Raw genomic sequence first — 20,152 nt, 5'->3', positions numbered from 1 at the left:
CACGTAGGCCATAGACCGCTACTACAGTTTAACCCCTATATGACAACCATCGTAGTTTAATAAGATAAATTGATAATTGTTAAAATTAATTTAATATAATTGGTTCAATTTTAACAATATCCTCTGCATAACCTTTTTGTAAAAATTTCAAATATTATTATAATTCCATTTCAGCGTAACTTTTAAAGTACGAAAAAAAGCCAACGAATATTTCACGATAAGAGATTCCTGACACCGTAATTGCTGAAAGCGTCAGCGTTTGACGCTAAATAAAATATACATTGTATATATTAAATGTCCGTGTGGAAACCTAATTTTTCGCACCAACTCCATAGGGTCTGTAAAGACGAAATCAACAGTTTTGCGCGCGCGGCTACGAGCCCACCCCTCAGTCGACCCTTGGACGCAGGGGCGAGTGCACGTCTATTTCTACCGCAAACGCTCACGACGTCGTTGTAGACAAATCTTGACAGAAACTATACCCACTGTGATAACAAAATAAATTAACCAATTAAAATACCTTAACATACAATTAAATTAAATACGTTAGAATTAACTTTAGTATTAGTAGTGTTTCTTGTGAGTTAGGGTTTAAATGATGTGGTGTATATCCGAGGTGGGGTGACTATGAACAGAACATAATTGTGATGACAAAATGATCACCAGAGACACGGAGCGACACTGAACGTGTAGCCAGGTAATCATTTTTTTAATTCTTTATGTAAAACATTTTTTTTTATGATGAAAAATATACTATCCTAACTGAACATATTGCTACAAATGGGTTTAAATGTGTTACATGTTCTTTTAATTTTATGTTTTGTGTAATAATTAAAATTGTAAAAATAAAAGTAACAGAAAAGAATGTCATATTTTAGAATTTATTTTCGTGTTTTTTAATTATAAATACGTGTATAATCCTCGATTAAATTAATAACATTTTTCAACTAATTTATAACATCACGTAATAGAAAAATGTTTTTTATAAGACAGAATTTAAAAAATGCATCTACGAATTAACACGCGTCAGTACTTTTTTAAACTAAATTGTATTTAATAAAACATTAATCATTATTTAGTTTATCTTAAGCTAAAAATAGGTTAAGCAAAAAAAAACCAACAGTTAAAAACAACTTAAATAATAAAGCTTTTCTTTCTCTCGAATAGAAGAAATTCTTTTGAATATAATTACAACTCTGTTAGACATTAGATAAATATATATCTAGATCAGTGAGACTGTTTAATAATCACACTGATATTATAATTTTTTATATAATATATTTTATTTTATTTTTATATTCTTGTAAAATGTATTATATAGAGAATAAGAAATAAAGATATATGGATTATAAATGCGAAAGTTTAGATATATGGATGGATGTCTGTTGGAGTTTGTAGCCTAAACTACTGAACGGATCTTGATGAAATTTGGCATAGATGTAGAGAATAGTCTAGAACATATAGGCTATTTACTTTTGTGTTCTTAATTCCAAGAGAACGAAGTCACGGGCGAAAGCTAGTTTAAAATATGCATAACACCTAAATTACAGCTAATTCTACGTAGGCGTGTTGAAGAAAGTTGTTCAAGATTGGCCCGAATGTGGTGCCAGGATTATGGGCGTAAGTTACGTTGTCTTCGTGGATGTATATAATAATTTCTCGTAATAGAGTTTACCTTAAAACATATTTATTCTTATTTAAACATACTAAATAAACGTAAATTGTTGTTTAAATATTTTAAAGTAAGTTTAGTACAACAAAATTTATTTGTCATTTTGTTAGCTATATCCTTGTCCAAGTTTCAGAAACTAATTTCAAGCAACAATTACATCGCTCATTTCTCTCCAACAGTATAACAGTAGAGAGACAGATTGACAGCGCCCTCTATAACTAGTTTACTCGTCTTGAATGTCAACAATCATTTTCCTTTCAAGTTTATAGAACTACTAGTTTTCGCTCGCGACTCCGTCCACGCGGAATTAAAAAAAATGCAAGTAGCCTATGAAGTGTGATTGTTGGCTATAGACCAAATTTGACTGACCCTGTGAGCGTATGAATGTTTTCAATAGCTTATTAGCTAAGCTAAACACGATCAGTTCATCACACAGTTTTGTTCGACATATCTAAACTAACGTGTATAGTGGGCTTTAAAGTCAAAATAGTCACACGAAATTGTGGGACTCTACTTGTATTGTTATCTCTTATGTAATTTTCTTTGTCTGAGTAAATTATCTTCTGAGAGTTAAATCGTAATTAAACAATTAATATTGATATAAGAATTAAAAATATTAACTACTGAGTAAAACATTATTTTCCTTTTGAAAGATCTATCAAGCATTGTAGAGTACATAATTGCGAGTATATCTTACTTTTTACTAATATTATAAAAGCAAAAGTGTATATGGATGGAAGTTTGCTCGAGTTTCAAGCCTCAACTGCTAAACGGATCTCGACGAAATTTGATATAGATGCAGAGGATACTCTGGAAGAACACAGAGGCAACTATCTTTTGTTTTTTAATTCCACAAGACGGAGTCGCGGGCGAAAACTAGTGTTGCTATTGTATTAAAAATTAACAACAATGTCTAATAAATAAGACTTTCTTGAGAAGAGATATTAAGCTCATTTGATACGTTTGTTATTAAAAAAAAACTACCGTTTGAAAAGGCTTTTGCACAATGCAATTTGTTCTCCGTTGGAAAATATTTTTAAAGTTCACTGAAGCATCGAACGCGCCTGGATGAACATACCGACATTTTTATATATCTTACTAGTCTGCTAGTATGTATAAAGAGTTTTTACCATACATTAATAATATTGGCATATTATTTATTCTAGAAATGTCATGATTGTCATCCCAACGTAGTTTGTAAGATGATTTTGAAGTTTCCACTGGGTTGCCTGTAAGATGTTGCTCAAAGCAATAAGGCCGCTCTTGCACATATTTTGTTTTTAATATGAAAGGTTAAAATTTTGTATAACTAGTATTTAATTTGTGTGCATAAAGTTTTAAATAAATAAATGAATATTCTTTCTTCAACATCTGAGCTTCGAGACGTTAATATACGTAAAACATATATACGTTTCTACCGCCTTCAAAAAGGAGAAGATTTTTAATTCTACTGGTTTTTTTTTAATTGTTTTACTCCGGTCCTTGTTAAAGTTTCATAATTATTTTTTATTCGACAAGTTCTTTAAAATATTTTTTTTTAATATAGACAAGATAGTTACAAAAAAGAATAGTTTTCACTAGCATACTAATTATTTATTATAAGCGTGAAAGTTTAGATGGATGTTTGTTATAGTTTGTGGCCTAAACTGCTAAACGAATCTCAATGAAATTTTGTATAGATGTAGAGGATAGTGTGGAAGAACATATAGGCTACTTGGTTCTTTTTTAATAGTACGCCGACGGAGTCGCGGGCGAAAGCTAGTTTAAAATAATTCGCTAGACTGTTTGGTTACTCTTCAGTACATTTTATTTTTAAATATTTTATTTTAAAGTCGGTTTTGTTATTTTCAATTAGTCTTCATTAGTGTAAATACACTGTAACTTTTACAACTGCCTACTCAACACATTGACTTGGTACCAAAATTAAAACATTAAAGCTCTCTCTAAAAATAATTAAGGTCGAGCTAACATTGAAAGGTCATTAATTAAGGTAATTAAAGATTAAGGGTACTACGAGATGGACGGAGCGTACAATTAAGGGCCTTTGATTACAACAATTTTGTTGTACAACAAATTAACAAAGTATTATATTTCTACGGTTTTTGACTGTAACGATCTATACGTAAACACACACTTCTTTGTTGCCTAAGATGTCAACAATTACAACATATTTTTGAATAATCCTTTTTTTAATAAAAAGCCCTACGCTTACGTCATGCTTTAGGCTATATATTTTCACGCCATTAAACATAGGGGGTAAGTATCTTGGAAAAAAACCCTAATGTGGGAAAGAGACCATAAGTTGCTACCAACATCAAGAAAGAAAGATTGCTAAGGTTTGTCATGTCATGTCAAGTCATTTCATTTTGACATTTGCTATTGATAATTTGACAAATGTAAACAATAAAATAAAATTTTCATAATTTCATGCGTATGAATCCGTATGGGAACAGCTAGTTACCTAAAACACACTAACTAAACTCAGAGATATTAAATATAGACTGTATTTCTAATAGTGTAGACGCTTTAGGCGGCCACAGAAGTAATCCATGCGTAGGACATGTTAAACGACCACTAAAGCAGACAATAAGAGTATGACCGACGAATTAGTGTGCACGGCGGGTAGTCCTTAGATGCTAAAAGCGGAGGATCGTATTCTGTGAAAGGCATTGGCGGCACACATAAAGGCTGAGGATGTTGAAGTTGAGCATGGCAGTAAGTCTAGGTAATATCACCAAGGTACTCTAAACTTATATGCAATGCATAAATAATACGTGCAAATTTAAAATTCAGGTTAAACTGTGCATATAAGCATCTAAATAGACGAGAGTAGGTCGTATTAAAATTGCACTCGTAATGTATTAAGCGTAAAATTCAAAGTTGGCAAGTTAACCGGATGCAGTCGGAATGCGCTCCATTGTTCATAACGGAGCAAACGAACCGCAAATAGAAGTTTGTAACTATACATACTGTTGTTCAAGTAATTGTTTACTAATGATATAAAAGAGCAAACTTACAACCATTTTCTACTGATCTTGATTCGCCATTCTACTCTGGTTCCGCAGCCGCAGCAGTGGAAATGGTAACATATTTCTACTAGTAGACTGCGCATGCAGAAGGCCCAAATAAAGTCTCTTTTTTCCACCATTTTCTTATAAGGATAGGATGAGAAGGGAAATTGGATTTGGACGGTCGATTAAACGCATAGGTGGAAATGTCCTCTTTATGTGCGTCATCATCATCATCATCACCAGCTCACTATACGTCCCCACTGAGGGGCTCGGAGCCTACACTAATATGGGGTAACTAGGCCATAGTCAACCACGCTGGCCAAGTGCGGGTTGGTTGACTTCACACATATCTTTGAATTTCTTCGCCGATATGTGCAGGTTGCATCACGATGTTTGTGCGTATCCTTTGCCAATTAAGGGTCTGCAATTGCGGATGTCTATGGATGGTCGCTTTGCCATTTTTGAGGATTAAGGTACCCGCTTGCTCGTTTACCACCTTATGTTAATAAAAACATTGTTAATAGAAGCAAAGCCGATCGTTTCTTAGTAAGTAAACTTAGATGTTATTCTTATTCGTAAATGTTTCTGTTACATATTCTTTGTATAGTATATAATCGTACTCATTCATCGAGAATAACAAAAGACATCGTAAGACTATATATAACATAGACATATGTTCTACACAAAGATGGAATATAAGAAAGGCTTTTAATTTTCTTTTTATGAACGTTTGACAACTTGAGAGATAGCTGTTTGTTTCTTATCATCGCTTGAATATTAAACACGGTAAAGCCACAATAAGGTACGTTTCAAAGAAAAATGTAGAGACATTTGGTATAATTTAATGCTTGCTGAATTGGAATTGTAAAATTAATAAGTCGAAGTGTTAAATTGGAATATCATCCTACTAATCTTACTAATATTATAAATGCGAAAGTTTAGATGGATGGATGTTTGTTAGAGTTTGTAGCCTAAACGTCTGGACGGATTTCGATAAAATTTGGTATAGATGTAGAGGATAGTCTGGAAGAACACATAGGCTACTCACTTTTGTTTTTTTTTTAATGTCACGGGGAAAGTCGCGGGCGAAAGCTAGTTTTTAAATGGGACTAAGTTCTTTTACACTTGCAGTGAAATAGTTACACGGAAGAGAGATTTCCATGCGACAAAATTAAAAGCTTAAACCACCATATTTCTAAAATTAAAAATTAAATCTTGGACATAAATAAAAACACACGAAGTATCTTGATATATGTAACTTTTCGATAACTACAACACGTACGGCCAAATATAGAAACGAAATTTAACAGCGTCTTAAATAATGATGTTACAATTTAACTTCAAATTCCACTAAAACTGAATTAAAGTGAATTTAAAATTCGTTTCAGAATTAGACCGATAGAATGAACATACAAAGAAGAGTACCACTCCTATCAGTCGCAAAACAAGAGTCTAACAGTAAATGTTATGTTAATTATTGTATGTGAATGGTGTAACATTACATGATTTTCCTCAAAGCGTAGAGGGTTCGCTGCAAGTGATTTACGGCCTCAGTTATGGCAGCGAACATGCGAGTTATATTATAACAGATCGAGTGCGATATTACACTACTATAATCCCAGATTAGGTTCGTATTAATGTATGTTGCTGAAAGAATTTATGTTCTGATAAAAATTGTTACTTCGACTTACTATTATTATACGAGCTGTTGCCCGCGACTTCGTCCGCGTGGTATTAGAAAACATACAAACTAAATAAATCACAAAAAGCTACGTATCCCTCGGGAACCGGACATTTCTCTGGGATGAAGCTTATCTCATGTGTACTCCAGACTTTGTTTTATATCTGTGCCAAATTTCAATAACATATGTTGAACTATTGCAGAATGATCGAGTAAACATTAAAAAACTAAATTAATGAATCCCACGGGAACCGTTACTATTCCCGGGATAAAAAGTGGCCTATGTATTCTTCCAGACTATGCTCTAAACCTGTGCCAAATTTCATAGAGATCCATTCAGCCGTTTAGGCTACAAACGCTAACAAACATCCATCCATCCATCCATCTAAACTTTCGCATTAATAATATTAGTAAGAAGTAAGATTTTAATATAGATCGATTTAAAATACATTTTTTACCATCTTCGCAAGAATGGTCCGACTTGTCCGTTGGTATTTCACGACCACATAGAAGACAAGCGAAGCAATTCGTCTATGAATGTGCGTGTTGGAGAACTCTTTTAATGCATTTCCTCTTCCCTCTCTTCTTGCACAAGGAAAGGATGGGCAGAGTAAATGTTTTGTGGAGGACAGGACGCAAAAGTAGATGTACTGTTTTTCTTTGCGCCCTTCTGTCTAAGGCTAGCAGTCGCTTCGCTATTTTAGCGAATTAACGTAGCCTTAAAATATATTTTAATTTTGTGGTACTAGTAAAATTAAATGTAAAAAAAATCGCCTACATTTACTGTAGGAGATTAGATTGAAATCCGCAATGATTTCTCGTAGCTATTAAGGGCACTTTTTAAAGCTAGTAATTTTTTAAAAATTACAGACTGTCTATGTTTTTATTTTACGGTAACATCACAATATACGGGTTGCAACACATGAATAAAAATGGAAACAGTACAGTAAACTACAGCATGAAATATTCGTAAATTTCCTCTATCATAAATAATAATAAAATGAAGAATTTGTAATAAAATATTCGATTCAAAAATTTCAATAAACTCGGTTGAGTCGAACGGTTGACGGCGCATGCTGATATTGTACGAGAAATAAATCATATGCTCTTCACATCCAATAAGTCTAAAACCAGTCTTGTATGCTTCGATTATACAATATTAAAAAAAAAACTACTATATCTCGACTAATAATTTTTTTACAAGCAGTTACGTTGATCCTTTAATTTTTATGCAGTAATTAAAAACAGGTATCAAATTATTAAGACTTTATAAGCATTGAACATTAAATTGATTTAAAAAAGGTCTTATATTGCAACTAGCTGTTCCCCTGCGATTTCATCAACATAAAATTATTTTATTGTTTAGATGTATCAAATGACGTGACATGACAAAACTTGGCAATGTTTCCTTGATGTTGGCAGCAACTTATGGTCTCTTTCACACATTAGGGTTTTTATTTAAAATATTTACCCCCTAAGTTTAAGGGCGTGAAAATATATAACCTAAAGCGTGACGTAAGTAAAGGGCTTTTTATTAAATAAAGAATTATTCAAAAATATGTAATTGCTGACATCTTAGCCAACAAAGAAGTGTGTGTTCACGCTTTATTATAATAGTATAGATAAACCGAAACACTTTTACCCTGCTTGTTTACGACAGAGTAAATACTGTTCAGAGAAAAACTAGCAAGGTTCTTCGCTTTTTACGGTAAAAATATCAAAAATTACATCATTATTCATTAGCGTTTATCAGACAACCAACCTTGCCCAATTCCTTGCACAAACTGTATAGTAACGTTCATTGAATTCAGTTAAGAACTATCGAAGCTTCTTCCCAACAAACGTGACACTAGTTAACAATTTATTGGAACATCTGGAGAAGTGTTTGTGAATGTATATGAATTTATCGATATCAAAACAAATGTAACATACATTATGACCTAAACAAAAGGTCTACTCCAATACACGAAGGCCAATCTCGCCGCGCCTCCCATGATGAATTATTTATGATGTAACACTCAATCGGTAAAAGATATTTGGATATCGATCTGTACAAAGGCTCTGTATCGAGACGAGTTATAGAATCTATATATAATAAAGCTAGGTTTCGACAGCGATTCGGTCTGCTCTGATAAAAAAAAAAACAAAAGTGATTAGACTATGTGTTCTTCCAGACTATCCTCTACATCCATAACAAATTTCATCGAAATCCGTTCAGTCGTTTAGTCTACATCCTCTAACAAAGATCCATCCATCCATGTTATAAATGCAAAAATTTGCAAAAATTTGCATTTATAACATTAGCAAGAGTAAGATAAGATTGGAGTGTCTGTTAGTAATGTTAAAAAGAATAATTCCAGATTTCGGGAAAATGGTGTATTTGCGTTGCTGATAACGAAAATCGCATTTCAAAAATATTTGTCTGTCGGTCTTTCTGACCGCAACTAGCGCATATACTAGGGCATATTATAGTCTACTTTTTATCTTAACGTAGCGCGAACGAAATCGCGGGCAACAGCTAGTTTTATAATAAAGAAAGAAGTCCGCATTCTATGAAAGATGTGTAGCTTATTTCCAGCATTAAAAATACAAATGCTGATGATAATGTTTGCATGGTAAAAGGTAGGCAGAGTTTGGAAGCCCAAGTCCCTTGGTATTGGTACCCAATATTAGTAAAAAAATGGCAGTTCCGGTATTGGAGTAAGCTTCTTAGCAGCGCGAGAAAAAATCACATTTATGAAAGGTTAAGAAAAAATATTATCGTCAAATTTGTTAAGTATCCCTTCACAGGCACTTATTTGATAAGTTTATTATCCCTCATTAAGTAAGGGACTACTTTACGACTATATCATAACGTTAAGTATTTATTACTTGCCGTCTTATTGCTTGTGAGGTCGGAGGATATCACGCGAGAACTGCCAACTCTATAAATATTCTAGACTAGGCTATAAGGTCACGCGTACCAAGGTAACCAGTCAACTGTGGCTTACTATGACCTTAGGTGAATTCAATCATTCATCGATACCTTTTCTTTGACATTTCTAATGTTCATTTCTTCTAATGTTAGAATGAATTTTATGATAAATCTAGCTTTCGCCCGCGACTTAGTCTGCGTGGATTTAAAAAAAAAATAGAAGTACCCTGTGTGTTTTTCCAGAATGTCCTTTACATCTCTACCAAATTATATAGAAATCTGTTCAGCAGTTTAGGCTACAAACTCTAACAAACATCCATCTATCCATCAAAACATTCACATTTATAATATTAGTATGATTGGCTTTGTTTATGTTGAAAGAATAAACTGTTTGGTTAAAATAAATGGAAAAGTAGTATTACAGTTTTCAGGTATCGTTCTACTTATTTAAGTAATTACAGTGGTAGTGTCCGCTCTAACATCTTAGCACTGCAGGGCCGGCACGCCCCCAGTAATACCACGACCACACAGAAAACAGGCGTCAAATGGAAACAATTCCGTGTTTCGTCTGATGAGTGTGGTGCCGGAGGCCTAATTTAAGTCCATTTCTCTTTTCCACCCTTTTCTCATAAAGAGAGGATGGGAAGGGGAAGTGGATTTGACGGTGGAGGAGATGCATAGGAAGGGGAAATATCCTCTTTATGTGCGTCTCCTCCTCCGTCGGATAAGCGTCGGCAACGCATCTGCAATTGCGGATGTCTATGGGCAGCGGTCGCTTCGCCATTTTGGCGTATTTAGGTGGCCGCTTGCTCGTTTGCCACCTTATCATATAAAAAAAAACTTCGTCCAAATTTCATTCGAAGTAATCTAGCATTAAAATGATTCCAACTTCTTAACCTATAATAATAATAAAATTCTATTATATCTCAATCTTTAGAGCGTGCGACACCAGAAAACTAAACTATCGCACAATTGTTTAGTCTCGCTTTGATTCCTATGAGCTTATATGGCGGTGCGCACACTACTCGATTTTAGTTGTGCAACTAAACAATTAATTTGGCTGCGAAACAATCGACAATCGCACAACAGTTTAGTCAAAGCTGTGAGCCCGCTCTTACTATAATAGAACATATTTTATGTTTAAAAATTCTTGATTCCTAGTTTCGCTAGTGGAATGAGATTAGTAGCGCTTACATGGGGGTCGAAGGTCGGACCGTGCCAATAAATACACCCCGGATCCCAATCTTCCCTTGTACAAAAGGGTCCGTCGAAAGGGTAGCTTATTTTCAGTTTCGTAGAAAATTTTTTGGTCGAACAAGTTACATGTGAATAAACGAAGTGTGTCATTGTCGACTATTCTTTTTGTAGTAAAAGTTGTTCTTTATTTCAATGTCAGTCAAGGTTACAATGGATTGAAAATTAACCGAGATATGTTAATTTAATCCACTCCATTACTAAGCATATCCCCTATACACAATCCATCCAAACTTTCTTCTGTCTACCTCTTCTTTTATAGCCATCCACTTTCATTCTTAACACTTTTTGGTTTATAACCCCATAGTATCGTCGCATAACAAGTCCATACCACGCTAACCTTTTGCTTCTCAATTTCTCCACCACTGACGCTACTTACACACTTCCTCTAATTTACACAACCTTAACTTTATCCATTCTTGTCACACCACACATCCATCTTAACATACGCATCTCAGCCTCATGCAATCTGCTTTCATCCGCAACTTTAATGGCCCAACATTCAGATTCATACGATATGACAGGTCTTATGATGGACTCGTAGGTAGGACGAAAAGAGTATATAAGAGGAAGTTTGAGAGTAGCCCCCGTAGTAGAGAAGTTAAGGAGTAAAAGGTTAGCATGTTATGAGGAGGGATGAATCGCATGTTACAAGGAGAACGTTAGTTATGAGTGTGGAAGGGTACATCGGTAGAGGTAGACCTAGAAGGAGATGGATGGATTGTGTAAAAGGTGACATGATCAAAAAGGGAGTGATGACTGAGATGACGTATGATAGACTTATGTGGAGGACAAAAACCTGTTGCGCCGACCCTGCGGGAGTAGGATAAGGGGATAATGATGATGATAAACTTCAACGTAGACAAAACATTGTCTAAGTTTTTATGCAGCCTGTGTATATACATTGGTTTATTGCATGATTTTAAATTTGTTAGAAAACCTTGAAAATTTCTTGAAATAGATTCTCATTGACAATGTGTAGTCAGCAAAGCAAAAGTAATCTTGACACCGATGTCGGACTGAACTAGCGCTTTTCATACGAAACAGTAAACGTTTGATGTTGAACAAAAGTATCGGAAACGAATACTCCGTGAATCTGCTTTTATAAGAATTTAGACTCAATCTAACTTTTCCTTTTAATTTTAAAATCAATACTTAAGAAAATTAATGACTTAAAAAATACAGCCGGTTTCTAAAATTAAAACTACTGTTTATCCAATACTTACAGATAAACCGTAATATTTATTCCTTGATAAACACTGACACAATAGAGATACTAAGGTCGCTAGTCATGGGGTCATAACTGTCTCCTAAACTATCCAATATCCAGGGTCCCAAGTAACTAGTGAACATTCAAAGTGCTCCAAGTTCGCATTAATAATCAACAAACTAAACTTGGGCCGACCTTAATTGCTATGCGTGGTGTGAAAATGGTCTTAATTACTTTAAAGGGAGGCGACAGTGTCTATGGAACTTTTACTTTTAAGATACAGGACCTGTCAATTCCATTCTGTCAAATAAAATGTGTAATAAATTCTCACCTATTCTCGTTTTGTCGTAGTAAATTTGATCCATTTTGTATTAATGAAAACGTTTCAAGACGGACAAATATCGAACAAGCAAAATTGGCAGGTTTTATATAGTGCAATGCCCGAAGCCTAGTCCGTGTCTCGATAGTCAAAGCTTTGCGACATCCCTCTACATCTCTTTGGATGGAGCTCGTCACGTCACCGGCAGACAGAGACAAACGACGGACATGACGTATGCGAAATATTCCCAGCAAACAGTCCGGTTTTCTTCACACCTTTAAGGATTGTTACGTGAAATACTTTACCTCGTTTCTATACTTTACATTTTATAACATACAAGCTTTGAACCGCGACTCTGTCTCCGTGGAATTAAAAAAAGTAATCTATATGTTTTTTCATGAATAATTAAACTTTGTAAGCTATAGCATACCTGTTTAGTTGCACAAATAAAAATCTAATAGTGTGCGCACCTTCATATATAAGCTCGGAATCAATGCGAGACTAAACAGTTGTGCTATAGTTTAGTCAAAGATATGCGCACTATCTAATGGAATTTACAGTTAGAAGTGTAATTATTTAAAATACTACATACATGTCGTTTCAGCATTCGGCCGTAACAAAACTATACTATTATAATAGAGCGTAAACGCTCACTTCTTTGTTGCCTAAGATGTCAGCAATTACAGCATATTTTTGAATAATTCTTTTTTTAATAAAACGCCATACATGTACCTTACGCTTTAGGCTATATATTTTCACGCCAATAAACTTAGGGGGTAAATGTTTTGGATGAAATCCCTAATGTGGGTAAGAGACCATAAGTTGCTGCCAACATTAAGGAAGCAAGATTGTCATCATATCATGTCATTTTGACAGTTGTAATTGATAATTTGACAAATGTAAACAATGTAATAAAATTTTCATAATTTTATGCGGATGAAGTCGCACGGGAACAGCTAGCAATGTATAAAGGTAGTTGGCATACTAAAGCCTTTTAATCTTGATAAAAAAATTATCTCACAATTAAGAAATTTACTTTCAGAACCAAACTGAGGTAAAACAGAGCATTCATTTAATGTTGAATTAACGTTTCATTTTTCATCTTTTCAAGTCTTCTACAAAGGTCTTACAAACTGTCGGCAAAACAGACTCCGGTATAATTAATTAAAATTTTCGGCCGGCGCGGAACTATCTCGTCACTTCCGAATTGGCTTTCATCACAGCTAATTATACTTAGACTAACTTTTGTCCCCGACTTCGTTCAGGAAAAATTTAATGATAAATATAGGTTACGTAATAATTTTGCTTTAGTATGGTATAATAATTTTAGAAGTCAGTTTTATAGTTTTGGAGACTATTCAATGCAAACTGTCACATCTTTACTCTTTATAATATTAGTAATAAGAATAAATTACAGATTGCATATTCAACGCATATTCTTGGCAGATACATTTTTTACTAGCTATCGCCTTCCGGATTCTGCGTGGCTTATAAAAAATCAAAAGTAAGTAGTCTATGTTTTTTTATATAACTAAGCTAAATTTTATTTAAAACAGTGTCTTTATTGTTGTGATTTTTGACCGACTTCCCAAGAGAAGGAGGTACTCAATTCGTCTGTATTATTTTTTATGTGTGTTACGGCATAACTCCGCCGCTAGTAGACCAATTTTGATAATTCTTTTTTTATCCGAAAGGTAATGCTTGCCGGTGGGTCCCATTTTTTGGTTGATTTTTTTTATTTTAATTTTTTATTAAAATTTTGTAAAATAAAAATAAAATAATATCTGTAGATATAGATCCATTATTTTGTTAGTAAAATTTGACTTAGTCTAAGTTAGTATTATACTTATAAAATAGATTGTACACTTATATAATACTACATGGGCATTTACCCAGTGCTTATAGACTGGGCTTGTCCATGCGGCTCCCCACTACCTCCAGGATTGTTGCGGCCGCGGTAAGGCCGTTAAAGATTGCTTATTTACATTTGACGTGAACCCCTAAACTTAAATGACATTAAGATAAGCCAACTCTTTCATAAAAAATCCACAGTTGTAACATTGATTTTATAAATCACAACCGCGCGCCCTTTTACAATTGTCTGGTCCCTTTCTACTAAAAGATTATTTGAATAATAAGATTTTCTCGACAAAAACTTGTTTGAGTCCTTTACGGTTTCAATACGAAGGGTCATTTCAATTCCGAATTGGACATCGGGACGGCTGCTGACCATTCTGATGGCATATAAACATTTTACATAAATTATTTTTAATAGTAATCAACAAATTTCACATAAAGCTAACCAGGCTCAAATGGGCTGGTCACGTGCAAAGGATGGACGAAGTCAGGATGCCAAAATCCCTTATGGCGAGCAACCCTGAAGGTCGTCGAGACCGAGGAAGACCAAAGTTGAGATAGGTAGACGGTGTAAATCGTGACGCAAAGAATGTTGGCTTAAGAAACTGGAAATCGGTAGCCACTAACAGACCGAAATGGAAAAAAATTGCTTGACCAAGCCAAGGCCCACAAAGGGCTGTAGAGCTAAGGAAGAAGAAGAAGAAGAATCAACAAATTACCACTAATTTGCACATTTAGAGTGCTTTGACATGAGTGTATCACAACTTGTGTGATTGTCGATTGTTTCGAAGCCAATTCAACTGTTTGGTTGCACAACTAAAATCGAGTGCGCACCTCCATATAAGCTCATTGTTATGAGATAGTTTGGTTAAAGGTGTGCGCGTGCTCTTAAAAAAAAAAGCATGAAAAAAATGACGTTCATTTTAATTTCTCTACACAAAATGGGGTGCTTCTCCAAGGCAATTTTCTTTAAGTGAAGACATCCATCTAACTATAAATAATTTCAAATTACTAAAATAAAACCTTAACAATCTTATATTTATAGTTTAACTAGATATTGAAAAACATAGAATGTTATTAGTAAATCCAACATGAATGAACTTCTAAATCTCTTGGCACAGTACGTCAATGATCCTACAATAATTTCCCCTGAGTCAATAGTTAATAGATAATACTTGTGATTGACGCACACTGACGGCTTACACAATGGAAACCCACCCGAAGATAGATCGACATTAAGTTGCAATTTGACCCTTATTTATATACACGTTCAAAACGTAATCAGTTTTGTAAGATTTTTAAAATGATATTTACTTTCGTACACTTTTACGTATCTAGTAACTAAATTAACTATTGTTAGCTTTATGTAGTTTGTACGTTTATTGTATTACTAGCTGTTGCCCGCGACTCCGTCCGCGTGGAATTAAAAAAACAAAAGTGTGTTACTTCCAGACTTCCTCTACATCTATACCAAATTTCAACGAAATCCGTTCAGCCGTTTAGGCTACAAACTCTAACAAACATCCATCCATCCATCCATCTTAACTTTCGCATTTATAATATTAGTATGATTTATTTAAAACTTTATACAAAACATTTAAATACTAATAATACAAATGTTTAAACTATACTAAAACAAAATATGTGCAAGGGCGGCTTCATTGCTATGAATAATATCTTACAGGCAACCCAGCGGGTCAGAAGAAGCAAGACAACACTCAAGGGTATTTAGTATATACTTGCTGTTCCCATGCGACTTCATCCGCATAAAATTGTAAATTTTTATTTTATTGTTTACATTTGCCAAATTATCAATAGCAAATGTCAAAATAACATGACATGACAAACCTTGGCAATCTTACTTACTTGATGTTGGCAGCAACTTGGTCTCTTTCCCACATTGGGGTTTTTATCCAAATTATTTACCCCCTAAGTTGAATGGCGTGAGAATATATAGCCTAAAGCGTGACATAAGTGTAGGGATTTTTATTAAAAATAGAATTTTAAAAAATATGCTGTAATAGCTGAAATCTTGGCAACAAAGAAGTGTTTGTTTACGCTTTATTATAATAGTATAGATTACGTAATAGTTGCAAGATTAAAGTCTCAATAACACCCTGTATAAGCATAAATATATATAAGCATAGGAAGGGGAGATATTCTCTTCATGTGCGTCTCCTCCTCTGTTGGATAAGGGTAGGCGACGCATCTGCGATTGCGGATGTCTATGGGCAGCGGTCGCTGCCCCATTTTGGCGGATTCAGGTGGCCGCTTGCTCGTTTGCCAACTTATGTTATAAAAAAAAAATAGTTGTTATATCTTTAAAATTTCTCATAATAAAACTGTCCACATACAGTCCTTTTCCATTATAACCGAAATAATGAAATAAAACAAAAATAACTTGGAAAATGTTGTTTAAGATATTTTATTAAAATGGCTAAACTCTGTCACTTTGACGAAGATATCAATAAATATATTTTATAACATTTCATATGATAGAAATTTAAAACCGACTGTCTTATACATATTTCTTTTAAAATACAGCTATAGTATTTAATACATAATAACACAATACGTTCAAAGTTTTAACAAAACCTATTCAGAGGTGACAACATAACAGAGTTATGAAAATGAACATTTTAGACACGAAATAATCGCACAGACGATCAAGGTCAGATCAGAGGTCCCACAATTGAGACCGAAATTTAATTAAAACCTTTAAACTTTTTACATAAAATAACTTAAATTATTGTGGTTCTTAAATTTATTTTCTATTATATTCAATTGTTGAGAATTCTAATCGTGGAGGTCACATCTTTCAAATTCATACATCTACATATAGACACACGTCGGTTACAATACAATACGAATTATTATTTATTTATTTAAAATTATAAAGTATATAAAACGGAATAAATTCTACAGTTAGATTCTCTCGTGGGGCGTCTACTTAAGTTGATTACTTAACGTTTAAGTAATAAGACGATACAAGAAAAATACTTAAGTAATGAGAAAAGTATTCCTTCATCACTTAAAGGTTTAAATAAATGCATTGTTATACTTTTTATTAGCCATTGACTTGAAGTTTGTATATATTTGTGTTAGTGTTTTTTTATCTATACTTAATATAATAAAGCGTAAACACACACTTCTTTGTTGTCTAAGATGTCAGCAATCACATCGTATTTTCGATTACCTCTTTTTTTAATAAAAAGCCCTACACTTTCGTCACGCTCTAGTCTATATATTTTTACGCCGTTAAACTTAGGGGTAAATATTTTGGATAAAAACTCTATGTGGGAAAGAGACCATAAGTTGCTGCCAACATCAAGGAAGCAAGATTGCCAAGGTTTTCATGTCATGTCATTTTGGCATTTGCTATTGATAACTTGACAAATGTAAACAATAAAATGAAATTTTCATAATTTTATGCGGATGAAGTCGCACGGGAATAGCTGGTTTCTACATAATTTAGGAATTTAAGTATTTTAACTACAATTTTGGTTAAATCAATGAACAGTTTAAACGTTTCACGAACAAACAAACAACCCACGCTCTCTGTTGATATATTAACTTGCGGCTTAACCTTTCAAAAGATAAACTGATCACTCATGACTTGATTGGGTAACTTACTTACGGTTTAATTATATAAATAAGTTAAAAACCTATCTTAAAAAATTACCAGAACGTAAACGTAAAGACAAACGCGTTTTATTTTCAGCGGTAAATATTAAAAAAAGGAATCTCTTATATTTATAACTAATTTCAAAAAGAAAATGGGGTCTCAATTCGTCGTCACAATAAAAAAAAAAAGAATCTACAAAATAACACACCCTGTATAATCATGAAGTTCATGACATTGGTAAGTAGACGATCCCAATGTCTTATCACACCGCAGCAGAAAGGTCAACTGAAGGTCGATCGGTTCGACGCCTTTATCAGGCTTTCGGACAAAACCCTTCGTGATTTCCAGCTATACGATATTGGTAGTCAATATTGGTAACATTATCGATAATAATAATAAACCTATAGCCCAAAGGTGTATTTTACGCACAATAATATGTTAAAATATTTTTTATATTTACAACACTATGGAAAACTCCTTTACTATTTCCATTTCCGAATACCTAATTCAGTCGACACGTTTACTAGAGTTTTGTCAGATGTAGTCTACGTACAGATTTTAAATAACTTAATAAGTTTTTAGTTTTATCATAAAACGATTTATTATAAAACTATATGAAAAAATTGCTAGGAAGCACGTCTTTGAACTTGGCAGAACTTGAGCATAATTAAAAAGTAAACCTTGGAAAAGAGACGCGAGTTATTAAGGCTTTTGAAGCGTATCGAAATGGGAAGCCGAATTGAGTCCGTGCCAACCTTCTCCGCCGACTTATGTGCCTTATTGCTTTTGTACAAACACACACACCTGCTAAATATTAAGTTGAAAAATGAATTTGTTATATACGAAAGCAGAAAGCAAGTAGTCAAAGAGATTTTTACTATAATTTTGACCGTAAATTAAATTGTTTTAGTAAGCAAGCACACTTTCATTATTTTAATTTATTATTTTAATTCACATCGTTAGTACCTACCTATTTCAATTACTTTACTAGTATTTCCTAAAATCTTGAAAACAATAAATCTAGGCTTCATTTCACTAACGCTTCTCAAACTTCTCGGCAGTTGCGCCGCGAAATCTCACTTCTATGCGTAGATCCTTTTTCATTATTTAACCGCCGACAGGATCTCACTAACGTTAGGCAACGCTTTCCAATTTTCTATCACATATGGTTATATTTACGTTAGAATATAAAAAGGACTGCCTTTATTTAATGCCACTATATTGTGTATTTTTTGTAAAAACTTATAATAAATAGTATAATATGTACAGTATTCAATGCAGAGAGGACTTATTAGAACCATTTCCATCTCTTTCATTCTCGATGAAAAAGATAGAGACAATGATATTATAATATGGTTTATTTCGGCATTAACAAAAGATGTACGAAGTTGGTGATAAAATTGTAGCAATTAAACTAATACTTAGTGGAAAAAAGAGTAATTGGATATTGTTCATAGCCGTGAGCTCGCTGAGAATTGTTGAATGCACAAAAGATAGAACAATAAAAAAACTTTAATTGCGATTGAAACGATATCTTGAATAAGACTATTAGAAAACAAAGTTGCCCTACATTTTTCCTTACTAAAAAGGGAGAATGTTTTAAACTGGAATTTAATACAGTTACTTCTATGCAGTGGTCTATAGTAACATGTATGAGAATGATACGGAAAAGTTTCTTTTAAATCCAAATGTAAAAAACAATGAAGAAAATATTCCCGTTTGACATTTTAAAATAATCGAATGTCCGATTGACTTTAATTAAACATTGTAAAGATACATTCAATACTTAATGAAAGCTTCATAAGCAATATGTATTAATTAAACACAAATAGAGTTGTGTTGTAAATAAATCGTGTCGGGTCAAAAGGACGCTTTTATTGAAAAAGCGAAATTAATTGACGTCTATTGAAATGTTGGACAAAGACATTTGTTTACAAACTAGGGTTGTCACAATTTTTATAGGTATTTATTTATTTATTTTATTAGAAAAAAATCATGACGAAATCCTCTCAAAGTCACTCTTTTATCTACAATAATTGGCAGTGTAAATACTCTTTGAAGATATCTGTTATTGCAACTTTCAATACTACCATATTGAAGGACAAACTAAGCAACATCAAGTTTGCTTTGCGTCAACTTTGCAGTGTAAAACTTGAAGTTACAGCTGCTCGATACTTAAGTTTAAATCTTTTCATAACTTTAACTTCGGTAGAGCTACGCAGCTGTTCCGATGTTGCACAACTAGGGGAAGGACACAATCTTATAAAAAATGTTATAGAAAATTTATTACATTCTGTTCGGAAAGATGTCAATGTTTCATTCATTTTCACATTTCGATCATTGATTCGTAAGTAACACTTACTTTGTGAACTCCTTTAGGTTTTTATAATTACCTATTTACTAGCTTTTGCCCGCGACTTCGTCCGCGTTGAATTAAAAAAAAAGTGAGTAACCTATGTGTTCTACCAGACGATCCTCTACGTCTATGCCATTTTTCATCGAGATTGATTGAGCTGTTTAGGCTACAAACTCTAATAAAAATTCAACCATCTAAACTTTCGCATTTATAATCTTAGTAAGAAGTAAGATGACAGAGAGAGCGTCGGTGG

General features: G+C 33.5%; 1 protein-coding gene across 1 annotated transcript in view; it reads left to right on the top strand.

The window, feature by feature from the left end:
• Positions 1–635: 635 nt before the first annotated feature.
• LOC106107579 (5-hydroxytryptamine receptor) overlaps positions 636–20,152 on the top strand; it is a 31,043-nt gene continuing 11,526 nt past the window's right edge. The window contains exon 1 of the mRNA XM_013288463.1: positions 636–697. The gene's annotated coding sequence lies outside the window, so the exon portion shown is untranslated. The remainder of the gene's footprint in view (positions 698–20,152) is intronic.

This window comes from Papilio polytes, unplaced genomic scaffold (assembly GCF_000836215.1).
Source record: "Papilio polytes unplaced genomic scaffold, Ppol_1.0 DF821956.1, whole genome shotgun sequence".
Taxonomy (NCBI): domain Eukaryota; kingdom Metazoa; phylum Arthropoda; class Insecta; order Lepidoptera; family Papilionidae; genus Papilio; species Papilio polytes.
Note: the sequence above shows the minus strand (reverse complement) of the source record. Positions and strands in the feature narration are given on the sequence as shown.